The 17,549-nt window shown below is 50.7% G+C and overlaps 1 protein-coding gene across 18 annotated transcripts in view; it reads left to right on the plus strand.

Moving 5' to 3' along the window:
- The window catches only part of LOC142563544 (CUGBP Elav-like family member 1-A), a 571,451-nt gene that overhangs the window by 293,614 nt on the left and 260,288 nt on the right, over positions 1-17,549 (plus strand). The gene's annotated exons all lie outside the window — the stretch shown is intronic.

The following is a 17,549-nucleotide window of genomic DNA, read 5'->3' on the forward strand; positions in this document are numbered from 1 at the left end:
AGTTGTCGTTCGCGAGCGTCATCTGTTGTACTTGCGAGGCGGGGGCGCCTCCCGTTCCCTCCTAATTGGACGTTTATTGCCCGCGCACAGTCGGCGCGGTTCTTGCTGTCTTCGGCTCGCGTGCGGCGAGGCGCGGCGAGGCGCGACGCGCCGCCGCTACTACGGCGCGCGCGCTGGCGCGTGTCGGCGCGCTGGAGACGCGCGCGGAGACACGGCTTCCATGGAGTTCGGCCGGCGGTGCGCATGAGTCGCGCTTCGTTCCCAGACTTCTTCTTCTTCTTCTGTCTTTCTTTTTTTCGTTATTTCTTTTTTATCCCCTAGATTGCAGGTTTTGTGGTTAACGGTTATTGGTGCGGTAAACCTTCGCCACGGCGGAAAAAGCTGTTGCGTTCCGATTGCGAGCCAGATTAAGTCTGTGAGTTTCGGGGAAACGGTCGTTTCTTTTTTTTTTTTTTCTTGCAGTTGTAGGGGCCGCTTTGCGTTCGAATGCTCGCGACGTTTTCTGATGGCGCCGCTAGGGTGCTGGGCCGTTGATCGAGGTAAAAGCGCATTTTTTGACACCTGGCTGCTGGTTTCGTTGTACCTCATTCGGTAACGTTTGTGAAAGGGACCCGACATTTCGGTAAAACACTTGCCTGCTTCAGCTTTACTAAGGAGAAAGCGCGTTTGTAAAGCAAGCAAACAAAATGCGCTCACGCGTAACGTAGCCATCATCTTATTCTAGCAGTTAATTAAGGACAAGGCTAAACTGGTCGCTTTGTTTTTAGGAAGCCTATTTTTTTTTCTCAATGTACCGATGGCTTCCGTCTGAATTAATCTGTATAGGTTCCGTCGTATGTTAATCAGGTCCTAATTGTTGACTGTGGTGTTAAAGAAAGTTTCGGTTTGTCCTGAGAGCCATTGCAACGCATAACTAGACGAGCACATTTCTAGGGCACTCACCTCTGTACCAAGGTAATAAGTAGTACATCTTGACCGCATTCAAGATAAGTGAGCAATGCGGTACCCTTTTGCGTACTTCTACCCGAGTTAGAAACAACTCCAGGCGGAGAAAAAAAAAGGGGGGATTCGGAACCCTCCGCTGTGCGAATTTCCTGGCAGCAGTGTAACTCTGGGAATGACCGTTACCCATTTTGTGGCTTACGCGTGATCCTGGAACCCAGCAGCTGCGGGTCAAATGTCGCTTCCTCTGTTAGCCGATGCACAGGTGGATCGATTTCGGGAGGCGCGGGCGGAGATCGTTTATAGCGCTACTGCCGTTATATAGCGTCTGCTCGTTTCGTTATGACAAACGATTCGTAGTACGCGCCGGTATACCAACGTTGCAACGAAAATAGTAAAAAAAAAATAGCGCACTAAAGAAAACGTGAATGATATTTCACGAACCGTAGACGTTCGAGACCCCTTGTTCACGCTGTCGCTCGCGTTCAATATTTGCAGAGGTCAGCCGCATTCTCCGCGACTCGCGTTATCGACGAGAGAAGTAGCGAGATGTGAACTGAAGCGAGCGATTAGAGCAAGATGGCGCTTTCTTTAGCTTGCGTGGCGCAGTTGTCCGAGTGAAACGTTGTAATCGAAGCTGAACGATGGGGGCGATTAAAAGTGCGACCAGCTCGCGTGCTGTTCTCTATGCAAACACTTTCGGGAATCTCGATTTCAACTTGGCCAGGTACGTTTTTACGTTCGCGCTCTAGCGGTGTCAGTTGGAATTGCAGTCAGCGTGGAAAGATTACGGACCGCGAGATTTGAGAGAGAAAAAAAAGAAAAAGCGTTTGGTGTCCGAGCAGTTTGTGTACACATCTAGTGAAACTGTACGACACTGTCCCGTGGCAGGAAAGCCCAATACCAGGCTGTGTGTGCGTGCCCGAGTTGCCGAAATGGTGAGCGTTTTTTCGCGGATCTCGCGGTGCGCAAACTCGTGACGCAGGCTGTAACTTACGTTAGCGAAACAATATACGCTTATACTTTTAACCTCGACTTGACCAACCTCAACCACCGGCCAACGTTTGCTTTTCTTCTTTCTCTTTCTTTTTTTTCCCGCCAGCTCCGAAGCCGTGTCTCCGCTGTCGCCTCGTTTTTTTTTTCCACGAGTGTTCTCTTGTACATATGACGTAGTATCCCGCACATGCTTACGCATTTTCTGTGCAACATTGTCCTTGCTCTGCATGACAACTTTACTTGTGTGTATCGGCGTACTGTGAGCTGAGTCTGGGGCATCGCTTCACCTTGACTGCCCACTGTCCCACGCGGTGGTGCGTATTTTTGTTTTTTTTTAATATATTGCTTTAGTTTAGGGGACGCAAGCGGCTTGCGTACGCAAAAACTAGGGGTGACGGTACTACGCATGCGCAGACGCTGACGTAGGGGTCTGCGCATGCGCAGTACCGTCGCCCCTAGTTCTTGCTTACGCAAGCCGCTTGCACCCCCTAAACTAAGACTCTCCAATATCTCGCTCGACGCGGCAGTGGCCAAACGTGTTCGCGCATAATCCGACGCGCGTGCGACACCTGCGCGCAGAAACGAGCCGTTTACAGCCGAGTCAAGATGTTGGCTGGCTAAACGAACTGGATCGTACTTCGTAACGCATCTCTTGGCTCGTCTATCGTCTCGTGCTTCAGGAACGTCACGACGGCGACGTAATTAAGTCAGCGCAGTCGCGACTTACTACTGTATTCAAAGAGTGCATCTAAACTTGAAGCTCATGCTTGACTTGAGATAAATATGACGCCCTCTGCGAACCCGCCGAAGACACTCATTGCGTTTCTTTTGGTGCGTTGACGACAGGCGTCGTTTAAATCAAGCATGGGCTTCAAGTTAAGATGCATTTCTGAATACGGGGGTTAGTGTCATTCTGCGAGCAAGCGCGCTTTTTTTGAATGCGCATAGTTGCTAGCTCCCACTTGTCGCCTTCGTGCTCCCGATGTATTACGTAACCCGATTTTGAAGTTTCGATTGCGCTTAACTTCCTTCGCGATGCCCTCCCTGTACCACGTCGCCAATCGCTTCACCGAGGCGTCGTCAATTTCGCTGTGTTATTGCGTATTTCCGTAGTTTCCGTGTATAAGCTGTATCAGCTCCCAATATTATAGTGTTATACCCCGGGGACTTCAGACGGGGCGCCGTGATGTATCAGGAGGAGCACACAATATGCGAAAACGCGTTTATAAGCGATAACGCGGCATACAGATCTCGTATGCTGCCGACCTTGGCCCACAGGCGGCGTTGAGTTCCGCTCGCGGTAGCTGCAGGCCACTCCTCCAAAGAAGACTTGTATAGCGTGTGGCTTCGGGCCTGCAGTCTCCAAAGCATAGCCTCCGCGCTGTGTTGCTGTGAAGCTCGAATAACTGTTTCTCGTTAAATATTTGAAAGGCATAATGTGTGCAAATTTTTTTAGAAATATGTTATACAGACTTCAACCCAACGCAGAGGGCGAAACTACTCACGTACTTCCAAGGGGCAAAACGTTCATCTCGCCACCATGCATTCTTCCACGGCACTAGAAAAACGGTCATGATCATATATATATATATATATATATATATATATATATATATATATATATATATATATATAAACAGCCCTTCCAGGTATAGATGCGTCCGTCTGAAGCGACGGCTCACAATGGCATCATCTGCCTTGTGGATTAGAAATGCTCTTGTGCCCGTAATTGGCCGCTGTTATATTTACTTACGGAATGCCGGAGCTTTATTCAAGAGAACAAGGTGTATACGTATGTGCATACTGCAGATGGTTCACCTGTTTTATGCCGTGAGAAAGAGAGAGAAAGTCAAAGGAAAGACAGGTAGAGGTGGCAGGGCGGCGTATATCTGTTTCCGTTGCTGTGCCCTGTGTTTGGACACTCTGCTAGCTTCCTTTCCAAAAGATGCCGTGCCAACCATGCAGCTATAGCTTAGCTCTCAGCTTTTCCAGGGGGGGCGTCTGGGGCAGCTGTTTTGAAGCATTAACGGGTCAGCAATCTACACACGCAAGAGGCGTTTCGAGTATTGGTGAAAAAGAAGGCTGGGAGAGGGTGGGTAGAACCGGAGTCGCTGCAGGCATAGGTATAAGTGTACAATATACGGCTAGGTGTGTAATGAAGAGAGAAAAGATCGAGGGGATGCGTGCGAGATGGTACACTGTTATGCATGTATATATATTACTTTATTAGCTCAAGCAATCTAGGTGACTCTTCATCGTCGCCCCGTTTCGAAAGGAATGTCAATGTACATCATCGACATCTCTTACCCCCGCCCCCCTTAACGTGTCTCCGAATGCAGTGGGGGGCCCTCACTTCGCTTAGCGGAGAGGCGGAAATGGCGGAGGATGATCGAACCAAGAGTGAACTCGGGGGAGGATGGGGAAGGAGGGGGACGCTCCTTTTCTCGGCGTCCGATGTCAGTTCGCATCCTGAAGCACGTGGTTAGCAATACGCACCGTGGCTCATGGGGTCGCATCGCGCTGACTCGCGCGAGTCCGTTGTCTCGTCTTATACGCGCCGCCAGGCTTCTTCGACGTCCGAGTCACCGGTGAATCACGGACCGAGGTGCGTTCAGCACGAGGCGTGTGCGCCGCTGGACCGCTCGGGCCACGACGCTTTCGGAAACTTCGAGGCTGCGACCGTATATGTATAGTTTCGTGCTATTGGAGAAGCGCTTTTTTAATTTCTTTTTCTTTTTCAGGGGAAGGGGGGGGGGGAGTTACTGGAGAAAATTGCTCTAGCTCTAAAGGCTAGGACGAATGAGAAAGGGTTACTGGAAGGTCACAAACCTTTCACCGTTAACGTGTAGCTTTTTATGTGGGGCAAGAAGACGCAAAGTGAAAGAAAAAAAGAAAGGTTACGTCGGAAACTGAATTAACACACGAGTGCGCAGGATGAAAATATGTTCTTGTTTGCTTATTTGTGCATAAAATTAAACAATTAATTTACCCTTTAATTGGTCGCTCTTCATTGCACGTACATTCGTGACAAGAAAACGAGTTCCTCGGATCTCCTTACCTCGGTCATTTTAAGCATAAATGTACGTAATTCTTATGGGATCTGAGGGCTGCTCAAGCTCATAATAGTTTTGTAAGTTGGTTCGCATTACTTACGGGTATGTTATGAACGCGAAAGTACATTTTCTTTTTTGTTTCAATATACCGCATAGTTGACAGAAGTAGGACCTCCGCGCAGGTGGACAAAGTAACCATTTCCTCGCGTTAGATGTGGTTAAAAACTGCTTAACATCGCGTAACCAGAGCGAGATGTAGTATATCGTGCTGTCGGTCGCCGCGTTTTTGCGGCATCGCGGATTTTAAAGTCGTTTCGCGGCTTTCGAGGCACATTTCACGGTTGCTTTTCACCGTCCGTCACTGCTCAACTGCCTGTGTAAAATTAGCGTCAATATTGCCGAAAGCCGGTAGCAAATACAAAACGACTTCCATCCGCTTCTACAGACATCCCTCTCATATTTCGCGCGAATGTATTGCGTAATCGTTCCCGCGGATGAAGTTTCCAAGGGTTTGAAAGCCAGTGTGCGATATAATGTACGCGCTGTCTCGGGAGGATTGCGTGCGTCTGAGAGAGAGAGAGAGAGAGAGAGAGAGAGAGAGAGAGAGAGAAAGAGATAGAGAGAATTGCATGGGGGAAATTTAGACGTCCAGCCGCTCCTATTTCTCCGCGACCTCGAGATTTCGCCAACTCCGTCGCCGGCTCCCTTTCCGTTGCTGCGCCGTCCGTGCCTGCATCCTCGTATTGTATAGTCGACGTCGTCCCTGCGCGCATTGTCGCAGCAGCCGGCGCAGCAGCAGCAGCAGCAGCTGTGTTGGCTCTTGGACAACACAGAAACGCGCCTGTACACGAGGCCGCTATGCGCCGCGACTCGCCAGAGTGTGTGCGTGTGCGCGCGCGCGAGAGGCTCGACACGCACGACTCGCTTGCCCGCATGTGTGTGTGCTCGCGCCAGCGTCCTTGGCTGCGCTGGCTGGCCGCTTCCTCGTTTTCGCTTCCGGCGAGATCTGCATGGGGTTTTCTGGCAGGCGCCGCCGCGTCCACCTCGCGCCCTTTACACGAGTCGAGGCCGAGGAGGGGGCCTCGCCCGCGGCTCCGCCGGTGGTGGCTACTGGCACGGCCACTCCGTAGACGCGTCGGACGCGCGCTCCTCCGGACCGGGCCGTGGGGCTCGCTGCGCGTGCCGGCGCGCGCATAACGCGGTGCCAAATTTAGTGCCGCCCCTCCTCCCCCCCCCCTCCGCGGTCTCTCCGGTTGCGCGCTCGCGTCTTTTGCGCCGATCCAATCGTCAAAACAGTCGCCGCGTGTTTGACAACGGGGATGCTCAGTGAAAGCCGACGTGACGAACGCTGCGGTTGTGGTATTTGACTTCCGCGGGCCTAACAGAATCCTAGTGACCCGGCAACTCAATTATTTTGTCCTATTCAACCGGTCTGTTGCGACCCGGAATGTGAAGTATACTTGCTTGTACAGGTTTGCACGGGCACGTGCTAGAAATCGGCACCTCCACCTATGTCGGTGAGAGTGCACTTCTTCAGATGAAAGCGTCGGTTGTTTTCTTAAACGCATAATAGGTGTAAGTTTAACACCGCATGATGGCTCCGCGCATTCTTTCTTGATGATGGTTGTGGTTGTACCCTTTTAATCGCGTAGGTGAAATAACCTTGTCCAATATCAAGTGCAAGTTGCCAAAAAAAAAAAATGTCCCGGATTGTCACGCATATTGTGGCAGTTGACACGTACGAAACATTTATTCGTCGTCGGTTACGATGCAGCATTGCGTCTCACACAATGCATTAACTTTCTCAAAAAGGAGTGGCAATAAAATGATCTTACATTCGACATTCGCGGTGTCGCCTACATCTAGCCTTATGTGGCACCATTGGAATTCAGCTTAAGACTCCTGCCCATGAACCGGCTAGAACAGGACCGATTTGTGCTGATCCATGTTCTACACTCGGCGGGTGCTTGGACTGCTTTCTGACCGTGAACCTGACGAGGCGGTGCGTGGTAACTGTATAACGAATCGCGCGGGGCTTGCACAATTCGGCAAAGTACAGGTTTTGGGCTTCTCGCGGTGGCGTATTCTGTCTTCCTTCACTTTTTACCTTTACCCAGTGCAGCACGTCGGATACATTTGGTTTGCTACCGTGCTTTCTTTCTTTGTTCCGGTTACTTATAGTGATTTACTTTCTCTGCGTCTTGTTTATTTATCGAGTGTACGCTCAATAAACGTTACGTGCGGGTCAGTTCAAGTGTTCTCTTCAGTTGGCGGAGTGTTTCTTTTTTTTTTTTATTTGGCGTTGTATCCTCTTGCGTGAATGCTTACTATAACTATCCCAACTTTCCCTCTGACGAGACTGGAATGTCCCAACACAATCTCCCCGCCTTTCCCTTTGTTCCTTTCTCTCTCTCTCTCTCTCTGCCCCGTGGGAGAACGAGATCGGGAGTTCCGATTCCCCTTGCTGTAGCTTGCGCAACGCTTCGTGAGCTGTCGATGGAGCCCGCGATGCTCTCGCGTCGTGCGAGGATGGATCCCTGAATGTACACAGTCTCCGCGCAGGCTCTCATCGCCGCCGTCTCGTTACCGTTCGCTCCATCATTCGCGGCCGACGGTTCTCTGAATCGGACGCGCGTGACGTATTGAGACGCGTTGGGCTCGCGCCATTCTTGTATGTATCGCGCAACTTCGCCGCCTCCGTGTGTCCCCCCCACACACGACGCGCGGCGGTTTCTGTGCCACCCCGCGATGCCTCTTGTCCACTCAGCAGACTATACGCCTCCCCTTTCCCGCCCGCCTGGACGTGCTTGCGATCCCTCTACGAGGCGATTCCCCGCCCCATCATCGTTCTCGTAGTGTGTCTGATGGATTCCCTCTATCGGGAATTCTCACGGCGTGACCGAGCATTGAGCAATGCTCCTTCGCAACGGCTCAATACGACTGTGAATGAATTGAGGAGAGGTGAGGCGGGGGGAGGTAGGCAGGTACAACCTGCACTCTAGAAGATAAAGTTGGTAAATAGCTAGTGAATGCGCGCGTTTGCTAGGTAGCTGTGTATTTTACTACCTTCTGACTAGTTCTGTGCTATCCAGCGGCCAGTAAAGCTAGTGCTGCCTTCACTAGCCAGAAAGGTTTCTTAGTAGTCGTTACTGAGTAACTGCTAAGCGACTACTACCTCGTCCGGCCGTGGCCTATTAAGCTATGACTGTGGCAGTCTTGTGCAAAATTGAGATGAAGTGTTGTTCATTATGTTGAACTAACAGTTATGGTCGATGTCGTAGCACACATATATATGCAGACAGTAGACTCTTTAAATTTGTGCACGAAGTTTCGATTACCTAACCAAATAGGTAGGGGCTCACCGGTGCCACATGTGCTCCCTCAAACTAGGGCTATAAATACCCTTGAAGTTGCTCTGAGTGAGTCTCGCGTAATACCTTTGTGTGTCCTCGCTTATCGTTGCTGGTTAGAGATGTACATTCTTATCTGGAGTCAGTGCGGCTTATTGTCCGCGGTAAGCATTGCGTATATATATACCCTTAATTTATGTTTTAATATATGGCCCAATGAGGCGGTTATCTTTTTATATACATATTTATTATATTACTTTCTTATGCTTTTACAATGCCATCGACTTCATATGACAATGCAAGCGCCACTTATAAAATCGAATATTCCCCATTGCATTTTTGCTAATTATGTTTCAGTTGCCTTAGTAACTGCACTACTGAGGTGGTCTTTAGTTACGACTAAGTTAGTGCTTGTTTTATAGCTTCAGCAGGTAGTGAAAAGTACTAGCGGTTGTTTTGCTACCTGCGCTTACTAAGGAGGTAGTGCCGTTGAGGCAGTTAAACGTGCGAGTATTTAATGAATATGGCGACCTTTCTTTTTGTTATTGAGTGTGTGTGGTGGGGGACCTTATGTCGTTATTTATTTTATTTATTTTTCGCTCCAGTGTTTTTGTCTTTGGGCGCCCGCAAATTGACTTAGTGTATAACTGGGAAGTAATATGGCATGTAGGGTGCATAAGTCGCTGAATAGAAAGCGGTAGAGCGCCTCTCCGCTGTTCATCTCTCTGGCTTTCTCTGTCTTGTAGCAACGATATAGCTGTGGCTTTTATTCTCTGCATTGCAACTCGGAAATGCAATTACAAAAGCCAGAGCGGCACCCCACTGTTATTCAGAGCCCGCAAGATGCGCTGCGCGCGAAAAGCGCCAAAGCGAATTGCTTTATCGCATCTTTCTTTCGTAGAGTGAAGAACTTGGCGCCTTCATGAAGTGCCGGGATAAATTTAGCAATTTAAATAAAGTAATAACGCTGTTGCCAACGCGTAGCACTTACGGAAACTCTTCCACAGGGAAGTAACACATTCCAAGTCTGGTAAACACAGGCGGAACACAGGTATCCGACTGTTCGTTTATTTGTTTTCCAGTTTTTCTTTTCTTCGCCGAGCTGTCTAGTAGGACTCGAGAGCATCAGCGTTCATTGTATGAGCAGGTGGATTCGTCGTCGGTGGAAGTGGAGCCGCACTACGTACGTGGCGACCTCTATACTGTCTCCTGTTGCCTTGACCGTTTTCGGAAGTTCTGCAGAGGTAGTTGGAACTCTCGTGTTTTTTTTTCTTTCTTTCTCTTTTTCTTTTTTTTTTTTACGCCGTCGATCTTCGTAGCACCAGGAGTTGCGTGGCTGCTGTACGACGCTGCGTCTACTTACTGTCTTTCGTTGCTCCTGGTATGGTGGCCAATTCCTTTGCTTCCGAGGCTATTGTGTGTACGCCCTTGAAAACGGTGCGGGTTGTTTCTGGAATTTTTTGGTTACGGTGTGCTGCCTTCCTTGGTTAACTGCCGTTTGGTGGTGTTCTAGAAGTTGGAGTGTACAGCGCGGTCCACTGTTAAAAGGAACACCCATTGATTACTGTGCTTCCAAGAAGAGCGCAGTTACTGTTACTGTTACTGATCGATATATATATATATATATATATATATATATATATATATATATATATATATATATATATATATATATATATATATATATATATATATATATGAGGAGAAAGAGCACGACGTACGTTGCGGGAGGGGGGGGGTGATTAGCACAGTATATTTCACTCATGTTTCGGCTGGTGAACCAGCTTTTTCAACGTCCACCAGCCGAGACGTCAGAGAAACATGCTGTGCTAATTCAACATACGTCGCACTGTCTTTCTTCATTTTACTACCGGGGCGAGGGTGATTTCTGCAGCTATGTATATACTTCATTAAAGTAGGACTGTCATATACGTGGACTATATGGCCAGCTAAGCGTTCCTTTAAGAATGTGGTTTAGTGTATGTGGGCGCAGGCGGTAGGTTTCAGAAAGGAGACAGGGCTGGCAGCCCAGAAGTGCTAATATTAACGCGCTCGACGGTTACTAGCAACCTCTTCAAGCGCCGGTCGAGTCCTTTCCCCGCGAACGAAGAGGGGGGAAGCGGTGCGCACGTTGCTCAACGCCCATTCCTGTGCGGTGGAGCGTCGGTGCTGTTGCCGCATCTGTCTCGCTCTTCACTCCGGCAATCCGGCTGTTGCGCCGATAGATTGGACGGGGTATTACGCACGCGCTGGCGGTGTGCTTTCTTTTTCGGAGACCTTTTCGGGTATAGTCGGCTACCTTTTCCTTCTTTCTCTTTTTTTTTTTCAGGCGGATCCGAAGACCTCATCCCTTCATTTCCATCCGAATGCACGCGCTTGCGTTTACCGAAGGCCCACTTGTCGTTCCTTTTACTTTGTCCTTCTTTCTCGTATTCATCGGACTAGGAAGGGAAGGGGGATTTCGCTGAAGCTTGTTGTCCGACAGCGAAAGCGAGGTTGTTTTTTCCTGCATGGAACAAGCGGCTTTACTGGGACTGTACCAAACACGCATGCCTTCCACAGGGGTGGGACTCCTGCGCGAAACGCAGAAAATTGGACGAAATTGCGCTGTGCTGAGCCAGGACGACTTCGGCATGCGTGCTCAGGCAGCGACCGCGAACAGCGAGCAGATTCGTTCTCCGAAAAAGGGTGCAGCCGTTCACAATATGCACACCGGGCGGCGGCGCCTCCCATGCAGTTTCTGTAGTAATTTTCGCGCTGATGTAACTTCGGCGTTTCCGGCAAGCGACCTGCGCGGGCGCTGCCAGTCTAGGCCGCTGTCGCTGCCGTTGGAACGGCCAGGAAGGCTGCATTTAGTGGCGCTGCGCTCCTTAGTGAGGCACAAAAGAACGAAAATTAGACTGAGGGCTCACGAGCGAGCTAGAACATTTTTAGAGGGCAGGTCTTAAACGCCCGTTCCTGCGGCGACCGTCGGCTTCCCTCGTAACTGAGCGAACGAGCACAGCCAAGGACGAAAGAGCGAAAGCGCAGCACAGCGGGGGATGAAAGAAGGCGATAGCGAAAATAGCACGTGGAGGAAACTGGAAGAGGAAGGTGCATCGCAACCATGAGGCAGAAAGCGGAGGAGGAGAGCATGGCGAAAGCGTGAGATGAAAAGCGTAGTGCCGCGCAAGACGGGGTCTGCGGCCACAGTGGCTAGTAGCGCGCGTCGTCTCTTCACCGATGACGCCGCCAATACCAGATATAGAAACAAAGCGCTGCATGAGCGGAGGTCTGTCTGCGGCGACTCCTGTGAGTCGCGCCCTCGCGTCGCCCACGCGCTGCCTCTCGCACTCTCCCGATCAGCGAGGCAGTCGCGCCGCACTTCGCTCCGTTTGCAACGGGCCCCACGGGACAGTTTGTCCCCGCCATCCACTATATCGAGAAATGCAAACATTGCGCTTAAATTCCCCATCAGGGAGCATCGTAATGGTCGGTGAAAATTTAAAAACAATTTTTCCCTCACGTGCACTGTTTGATTATCTTGCCACTGTCGCCTCTGCTGTTGTTCTTGTACCGTTGGTACGAATAGAAACGCGTACCGTAATGAACGCCTTTTTATATGTAATTACAGTCAGCGACCGATTTTTTGGGCATGCCCGATAATTCCGACGCCTTTGCGGAACTGCCACGTTACCCCATAGAGTCAGTGTATAAAAACGCTGGAATTTGCGTGCCCTAAACGGTTACGGTATCAGGGTAATCTACTTCAATATCCAGCTTAACATGTTACTTAAGACAGTTGCAGCACAGCGCTCGTGTTGGTTTATTCTTTGTTCCGTCGTGGTTTCGAAGTGCGCTGTCATATTCCGTTATTCCACCAAAATTGAGATTGGCCTGCTCCAAACTGCTTCAAACTGAAATTTTATCTGCTCTAAGTTCCTCGAAAATGAAATTTAGTCCGCTCCAAGCTGCTCCAAAATGCAATTTTGTCGGCTCCAAAGTGCTCCAAAGCGCAACTTGCTCCAGAAATTGCTCCAAAATTACTTGCGGCAGTGCCACCCCTCCACAGAAATGCTTAATGGTACCAAAATTTTAACAGGAAAGCTTATTGTGTATCAAGTTCCTAGATTTGAGCCCATGGTTCACGAGTTATCGTCGTTCATAAAGAGAGAGAGAAAAAAAAAGTGTGTGCTGTTCCCTTTCATATTGATGATGACTGTACACACGCATCCATTCTTTTCGTTCTTCCCATAATCATTCATTCGTATGCTTTCAGTCCCCGTCCCGCGGATTAGACAGATCGCCCACTTTTGAGTGGGCGTCGCTTGCAGCGATTGATTTCTCGCGGTCGCTCCGTTTCATCGTGCCATGACTGGAGGAATGAGGACGTCAACGGTGAACGTCTCTCTGAAGCGCCCATTCGTGTCGGTTTAAGGAGTGGCCTCTCAATCGCCACCACGAAAAGATGGGGGAAGGGAGGAAAGAATCAAGAAATAAAACAAATCATACTAATTCAAGGCGACGAAGAAAGCTTAGGGCCCTTTCTTCAGAAATCCCGAGGGTTTTCCACGAAACGCGAGGCAGAGACAACAGGACGGGGTAGGGCTGTGCCCAAAGACAAAAACGGCCCCGTTTTCTCTGCAAACAATCGCCGGCTTTCGTCGACAAGTGCGCGGGGGAGGAGAGAGAAGGAGGAGGAGTGCTCTCCAAGCAACGACGTCATCGCCCGCTGCGAGAAGACAGAGCTGTCAGTCGCATGCAGACGCCCAGCCATTGTCGCTCGGTCCTCATGTTTTTGTTTCGTGCTTTTATTATTATTTCGTTCTCTCACGGCGTAGGCGACAGTCGCCGGTGCGAGAGAGAGAGAGCGCTTGCCTCAAGCTGCGAGAGATCGACGCCGAAGCATTCTTCCGGGGCACAGCGCCGTCGTCGGGTTCTGGGCGCGGAAAACAACGGATCCTCAGCTAGCTTCTGGCCCGAGCGAGGCATTCTCCCTCTCCCGCCGCCCACGTGCAGCTCTTCACGTTGGAGCAGTGCAGGGGATGGGGTTGGTTGAGGGGAGGGGGGGGGGAATGTCTCGCCCTGTGCCTATAGCTAGCTAGCTGGCTAGATAGCTAGCTAGCCAGCGGGCTATTCGTCAGCGTTGACGGCAGAGAAAAACAATTATCCCGGTGGCGGTCGCCACTGACGACGCCCCGGGGTTCGCTGCCGACCGAGCGCTCTTTGTGTTGTCATTGCGCGGCTTGTTGGAGCTCCAGTGCACTGGCTCTTCGTCCTGCATTCAAGAGGGAGAGAGAGAGAGAGAGAGAGGAACCACGGGCGAGGGGACGAAGGTGTTTGGGGACACAAAGGCGTTTCCCCTTGCGGGGGTCCATTAGCGGCCTACCGCGGGCTTGACGCGCCCGCTGAGACGGCAATGGTCCGGATTACGAGCGCGCTTTGCCGCTACTCACTCTTTTTTTCTGGCCTCCTCCTTTCTTATTTTCTTCCCCCGTCACTTCCTTTTGTCTTCATTCTTTGTTTCCTCTTCTGTCCTCTCTCTCTCTTTTTTTTTGTCGTCCGTTGTATTTGGCGTCGTAGACGTCCGCGACAGTCGCCGTCCATCAAGCCCTCGAGGCGAATCGAGCGTGTAGCTGCGTGGGCGACGTCTTTATCTTTCACCGCTCGTCGCACGTGGTGTGTCGATGCTCGTCAGAGCCGCCGATTTGCTTCTATATCTTTCAAGTTCGATGGAAACCTTGTGGTAGTACTGAGTGGGATACGAAGGCAAGCTCGCTTGAAAGAGGCCTCCTCGATGTGCATTCAGATTGACTTGCGATGGCTACAGCGCACGCTGGAGCGAGGCCCGACTGATAGGGGCGGTGGTCGCCTCCCACATGTCATGTTCTCTCGGGCGTTTATGTAGTCGCTTATTAATAGAACTCGTTAATTTCTAATTTTACGGTAATCATTTTCTCTCGTGATATGTCGTTGCCGACAGCGGGACGGCCGCCTTCTAGAGGTTTGATTCACATGAATGTTTTTTTTTTTTTTTACAAAGCAGTAACACGTGTTATCATTAGTAGTAGTAGTAGTAGTATATTCAGTCGTTCGTTCGTTCGTTCGTTCGTTCTCGGCCGTGTCGCTAATGTCGTCCCTCGGTCCACGTTCGAGTACTTTCGTCTCCACGCGACGCTGTCCGCTGCGGCGCGTCTATACTGCGTCGTTTACATATACGCGGCGGCGGCCATGTGCATCCCTAAAACCGTCGCCGGCGCGCAGGAGGCCGGCCTCTCCACCGTTGCGGTTCTCTTCGCCCGCACTTCCGCTTCCCTCCCTCCGCAACTACCGCTCCCCTCGCCGTCTACCCCTTTCCTCCCGCGATATAACCCCTTGTCCGTGTCCCCTTTTTTTTTTCATGACACACAGCGTCGCACTCCGCGCAGGCTTTGGGGCTCTCGTCCGCCGCTGTTCTCTCGGGCCGATTTGCATCCTCAATGAATCCGGTTGAGAACGATCTGCCCGCCTCGCTCTCTTGGGCGCTTGCATTCGCTTACCAGCAAAGCGGCCGCGCGCCGTTTTGGATGTCGCGGCAATGTGGGAAGAACAGCTTGGGAGGACGTCCTCTTCGCGTTTATACATTGCTTCCGGCGAGCGAACGACCTGCGTAAAACGACGCTGTTCGTCTCCCTCTACTCTTTGTCTTTTGTGTTAGTGGTTACTATTTTTTTTCGTCGCATTTCGGTTATAAGCCCGGGCCGCATCGTTGGTCCCTCGTGTAAGCCCGCGTAGTTGCTTATAGGCCTTGTTCAAAAACTATCGTGTGTCGCGCGTTCGTCTTTCTTCATCTTCTTTCCTGCATTTTCGATCGCGGTCGGTCGCGCAGCTCTTCCGCGTTACGACAGCGTTTCGCGTTAAAAATGGCCGCCGCGTCGTTCGTGTCTCTCGGCTCTTCCTCTTAACCCTAACGAGACGTCGCGTCTCCTTAATATAATGGCGGCCATTTTTCGCGTAGTAGGCGGTGCGTGACAGCGCGTAGTTTTCGGGCATCGCAGCGCGTGTTTTGTGGAAATGCGTTCGGAGGCTTTTGCGAAACGAGCGCGTTCTCTGTAGCACATGTCTCGTCGGTAAGTAGGAGTGACGCTCTGCGCGCGCATTCGCGTAGAACGTATTGTGTCTTGCGAGGTGCGTAGCAATAGCTGGCTCGCAATCCAGCGGGTGGCATGGATAGAGTGCGCTGCTAAATGTTAAGCGCGCGCACGTTCGAGGCAGCCGTGTATCCTGGTTGCGCACGAGCTGTGCAGGATGTTTCTTTCCTTCAACTGAGTCCACGTTTGGGTATAACTTAGTCGTAGTCGCGCACTCTGATGAAAGTTGTCGAAGGTGCGGCAAACCGTTTGATGCATTGGCAGGCGGCTGATAAATGGATGTGATAACATGTGAAGGGGAGTTCTAAAATGCATATTATGCTTTGAAAGGTGGTGGTGGTGGTGATAACTTTATTGCACACAGGGGAGTTGCGGACACGCAGGTCCTTGGGCCCCCGCACGGCCCCACTGCACTCAAACGTTCATGTCCCGGAGGCTCATGACGCTGGCAGCCCGGCCTGTGGCGATGGCTTGCTTGGCCGGGTCCTCGGAGCGCAGTAGGGTCTCCCAAGCCTCCCAAGTAGTAAGGTGCTCCAGGCCCCGCGGGGGAGGATCCGCCGGGCAGAGGAAAAGAATGTGATCGAGAGTGGCTTTGGGGTGGTGGCAGAGGGTACAGGAGGGGTCGGTGTGGACGTGGTGATAGCGCGAGCGTATATAAGGGGAGGGTAAGGTGAAAGGCTCATAATAACTGCATATGCTATTGCAAGGTTCCAAAGAACGAGTTCTAGATGTCCAGAGGTTTACCAGAGAAAAAAAAGTTACCCCGGGCAAGCTGTGAATCAGTATATGTGCTAACAAATGGAGATTACGTGAGTTATATAAGCTATTTGGTGCTTTGAAAGGCCCACAATAACCGTGCATACAGCAGATGTTGAGTCTTTCGAAAAAAAAAAAGAAAGACGATGTGCATGAGGGAAATTCTAGCGGCAGTACACCAAGTTCATGCGCAAGATTCACTCAGGCGATAGCATTGTCCTAGTTATTGTTTTACCACATTTGTGTTCCAACTGCCTTATAAGGAGGACCCGTGACTCCAGATTATGTTGGAAGGTAATAAATTTTTTTTCCCGAAAACTGCTAAAACTCATGCAATGTTAGGAAGAACTTGCCGTTTTGCTCCTGTTTAGCATACAGTTGAGCTATTTAGACCAGTGGCTAATTACGTAGCTGTTTGCACTAACGGGTTTACCTGATAAATAATGTCTCATCTTTAGACTCCACTGCCACGCTGTCTCCTCTTTACGTTTGTAAGTCCTTCATGGCGCCGATCAGGAAGCTTGGGTATACGCGGCGTGTCAGTTGCCACGGTAACGGCCGTCTCTGTCTGAGCTTGCGCCTTCGCTTGGGTGCTCTTTGCGTGCGTTCCGTACGCTGTCTATATATGATAGCCACGTAAACGGCCGATTGTAGGCCGCCGTCTGTTGAAAACGTAGAAGATCGAGGCAGCTTCATATGGGGCCTCGACTTCGTGGAGGTTGGCGTCAGGCAGTCATGATATAAGTATCGTACGTATGGGGCATCGTATGTATATATATGTAGCTTGAGTGCCTACGGCAGCCAACCAATACGTTGCTAGATGAGGACCGGTAATGCGGGGCCGTTGTCGGACTGGGCTACAGCGTCAGGTGCTGAACAGCTGGCGTTAGCTGCGATGGCCCGTCCTTTGAAGGCTACAAAGGCAAACCTATAGCGAAGGCGATCGTCACCCACCCGAGGAATGGAAAGAAGAATGATAGTTCTAACGCTAATAGAAAGACAGTAGCGCATGTTGGGGACAGAACGCGAGTAAATGGTTTTCTTCTTTTTTTTTTTTTTTTTTGAAATGAAGAGGGCAGTATATATAAAGCCATGTTGAGCACGTCGTGCGAGGCGCGCTAGAGGTAGCTGGTGGCATATTGGTGTGACAGAATGAGATGCCAAGGAAAAGAAGGAAGTTCGGCTGAGCGCAGCCGTGAATGGGATCGACTTGCCGAATTAGAAAATTAACCTGTGAAGATTCAGTTCGGCTGGGGCCGGACAAAGGTAATCGAAGGCCTCTGCCACGAGTCTCCGGCCTGCAAGGAATTTAATTAAGACTAATGACGATACCCGCATCCTCA

The sequence above is a fragment of the Dermacentor variabilis genome, chromosome 11 (assembly GCF_050947875.1).
Source record: "Dermacentor variabilis isolate Ectoservices chromosome 11, ASM5094787v1, whole genome shotgun sequence".
NCBI classification, from domain to species: domain Eukaryota; kingdom Metazoa; phylum Arthropoda; class Arachnida; order Ixodida; family Ixodidae; genus Dermacentor; species Dermacentor variabilis.